The sequence below is a fragment of the Myotis brandtii genome, unplaced genomic scaffold (genome assembly GCF_000412655.1).
Source record: "Myotis brandtii unplaced genomic scaffold, ASM41265v1 scaffold314, whole genome shotgun sequence".
Taxonomy (NCBI): domain Eukaryota; kingdom Metazoa; phylum Chordata; class Mammalia; order Chiroptera; family Vespertilionidae; genus Myotis; species Myotis brandtii.
Window position 1 is genome coordinate 2,221,611 of NW_005362033.1, and position 3,984 is coordinate 2,225,594.

Sequence of the window (3,984 nt, forward strand, 5' to 3'; positions counted from 1 at the left end):
GCTGTCCTGGTCCCCGTGGTGACACCTGCAACTGCAGTAAAATGCGTGACTGCAGTGACATGGGCAGCAACACGCCCAGTGACTCCGGAGGCACGAGCCGGGACAAAGAGGGCACCTGGGAGCCTCGGGCCCAGGCAGAGGAGGGTGGAAAGCACTGGCTCTCAAATGTAAGCAAGCACAGGCGAGAAAAATAAAAATAAAAACCTGTGCTGTAGCGCCACCTATGGGAGACAAAAGAAAGGCCTCTAACTTCCAACTTACTGAATTGTTAAATGAAACAAAAAATGGACCTAAGTAAGAAGTGTTTGCTACTTCAAATGTGCTGACAGAACAACAACCCATCAAGAACCACGAATAATCACAGTAACACCGTCTCACCAAAAGGACGTGACAATTCTCCAGAAACCAAACTGAAGGCGCAGAAGATGTGATGTGAATAACAGAGAATTAAATGTGGCTCTCAGGGAAGAACTCGACGAGATACAAGGAAACGGAGAAAGGCAGTTCAGTGAGTTCAGGAATAAAATTAATGAGCAGAAGTAGTACTTTACCAAAGAGATCTAAACTCTGACAAACAAATTCTGGAGCTGATGAACTCAATAAATAAGATGAAAAATTGACTGAAAGCAATGGAAACAGAGCAGACCATGTGGGAGAGAGTAGCAAGCTTGGAGATAGAAATGGAAACGACTCCTGTGGCAGAGGGAACTGGGGTGTTTTAATGAGAGACTTGATGGGAACTAGCTGGCTCTTAGAAAGGGCAGCAGAAGGGCCATGGGAGTCCGGCAGAAGAGAGGGAGGAGGGAACAGAACCTGCTTGAAGAAATAATAGAAAGAACTTCTCAGAACTGGGGGCGGGGCAGGGCATAAGAGTACAAGAAGCTAATAGAACACCTAGTTGTCTCAACAAAAAAGACCTTCTCCAGGACACATTAAAACAGCGACAAAGTTTATGGTAAAGAGAGAATTCTAAAGTCAACCAAGGGGAGGAAAGACAGTCCCATAGACAGGAAACCCCTGTCCGGCTGTCATCAGATTTCTCAGCAGAAACTACAGACCAGGGCAGGGTGGAGTGACATATTCAAAATATTGAAAGATGAAAGCTGCCAGCCAAGAATAATCTCTCTAACACGGTTCCACTCCAGGTATGAAGGGGGAATAAAGGCTTTCCCAGACAAACAAGAGTTGAGGAGTTCACAACAGAACCTTCTAGACACGAAATGTTGAAAGGAGCTTTGCTGCCAGAAAGAAAAAGGCAAAAGTCCATCAAACTTTGAGTAGGATGATGGAGTCAGAACATTGAAGCTCTCTTACAGAACCGGGTGTTAAACACATTATAGCATAAAGGTCAAAGGAGAAAAAGCATGAAACACAGCTACAGCCACTTCAACTTGGTAATGAACACACAACACAAAGGGAGAGTTTGTGACAACAGAAAGGAGGGAGGAAAAGGTCTGAGGTTGTACAGGCAAAAGGAAATGATATGCTATCGCCTATGAGGCACTTTATGTCAGCGGTTCTCAACCTGTGGGTCGCGACCCCTTTGGCGGTCGAACGACCCTTTCACAGGGGTCGCCTAAGACCATCCTGCATATCAGATATTTACATGACGATTCATAACAGTAGCAACATTACAGTTATGAAGTAGCACTGAAAATAATTTTATGGTTGGGTCACAACATGAGGAACTGTATTTAAAGGGCCAGAAGGTTGAGAACCACTGCTTTATGTAAACCTCAGGATGACCACAAGACAGAAATTTAGAGCAGAGACACAAAACATTTAAAAAAGGAAAATGGAGAAAAGTTATACAAAACCACCAAACTAAAAGGGTAAAGAAACAATGTAGAGAGAACCAAGCCGGCGGCATAGGTAAACGCCTGTACTCACCCCCTCCCACAACCACATCAACATTACACCTAAAACACAGAACCACCATCATCCAGAACCACCTGAAAGCTGGCTGAGTGGAAGTCCTACAACCAGAGAAGCAAAGAAGAAGGCACATCGGAGGGACGGAGGCGCAGAACGGGCTGGTCCGACACCCACATGTGCTGTTTTTTCAATCAGGAGGGAGATCGTCTTTCCAGAGGCCTCCATGAGGAGCAAGGGGTCCCAGCCCCACACCAGATCCCAGCCCAGGGTCCCAGAGCTGGGAAGAGAAGTCCCCACAACTATGGGCTGTAAAACCAGTGGGGATTGTGGCTGAGTGTGTGACACAGAGGCTATGGGAGACCCAGGTGTTCCTCTTAAAGGGCCAGCGCATGAACTTACATAGACTCACTTCCTCTGAGCTCCAGCACCAAGCGCCAGGTGGCAGCTCTGGGGGACCCAACACATACAAGGAGGAACTGGATTATCTGGCAGTGGGGCAGGAACTTGGGGAGGCCTTCTCCAGATGGAGGTGCTTGCAGGGGTCATTGTTCCTGTGCTGGGGCCTCCTGGTCTCAGGGCTGACTGACAGCCATTTCTGTTTGCTCCACTCTGGTGATTCCCTGAGACCCCGCCCCATCCAATTCGCAGCCCCACCCAGCACAGTTTACCGTAGCTAAGGCCTGGAAACAGCCCAGTGCCCATCAGTAGATGAGTGGATAAAAGCTGTGGTACATTTACACCATGGAATACTACACGGCCTTAAAGAAGAAGGGTCTCTTACCCTTTGAGACAGCATGGAGGGACCTGGAGAGTATCATGCTAAGTGAAATACGTCAGTCAGAGAAAGACAAGTATCACACGATCTCACTCATATGGAATCTAAGTAACAAAATAAACTAATGAATGGAGTGGATCCGGCGACATGGAAGCATGGAACAGAGTGCGGAATCTCAGAGGGAAGGTCGGGGAGGGTTGGTGGGTGAGAGGAAATCAACCAAAGACCTTGTATGCATATATGCATAACCCATGGACACAGACAATAGGGTGCTGAAGGCTTGGGGTGGGTAGCAGGGCAATGAGGAGGGGGCCAATGGGGGAAAAACGGGACATATGTAATACTTTCAACAATAAAGATGGAGGACATATGTAATACTTTCAATAATAAAGAATTTTTTAAAAAAAGAATTGACATGAAAAAAAAGGGCAGGAACTTAAGATCCCCCTGAGGTGGGCATGCACCATTTAACAGGATGCTAGGGAAAAACATGAAGTCCAGGGGCCAATATAACAAGTGAGAAAATTAGCATCGTGTACAATATAATCTCCCCGCAATAAGGAATCTGAAGTGACTGGAGGGGATGCTGATGTTCTCTTTCTTATCTGGGTGCTGGACCCAAAGTATTTGCACTTTGAAAAAGTAATGGATATTCTGCTAACTGAAGATTCAAAAACATATTTGGAGATACGAAATCAACACCCAAGAATCGATGGCTTTTTTATACACCAATAATGAATTCTCAGAAAGATAAATTAAACAATCCCATTTACTATTGCAACAACAACAACAACAAAATTAAGATACTTAGGTATAAACTTAACCAAGGAGGCAAAAGACCTGTACTTGGAAAACTACAGGACGTTGAAAAAAGACAGAGGAAGATATAAATAAGTGGAAGATTACTCCATGTTCATGGATTGGTAGACTCAACATCATTAAAATGTCCATACTACCCAAGGCAATCTACAGATTCAGTGCAATCCCTATTAAAATACCAACAGCATATTTCACAAATCTAGAACAAATACTCCAAAAACTTATATGGAGTCAAAAAAGACCCTGAGTAGCTGCAGCAATTTTGAGAACAAAAAATAAAGTTGGAGGAATCACATACCAGATTTCAAGTTATACTACAAAGCCGCCGCAATAAAAACATATCTGGGACATATATGTAGCCAGTAAAATCCTGCTTCAGTACTATTCCTCCTTTCCGCAAAGAAAATGCTTACAGTTTAAAAATAATAAAACGAAGTTTCCCAGCTCCTTCATCAAGCCCGCTGTCCTCTGGCGCGGGAGTGGCCGGCCGGGGAGGCCGGGAGGAGCCGGCCCGG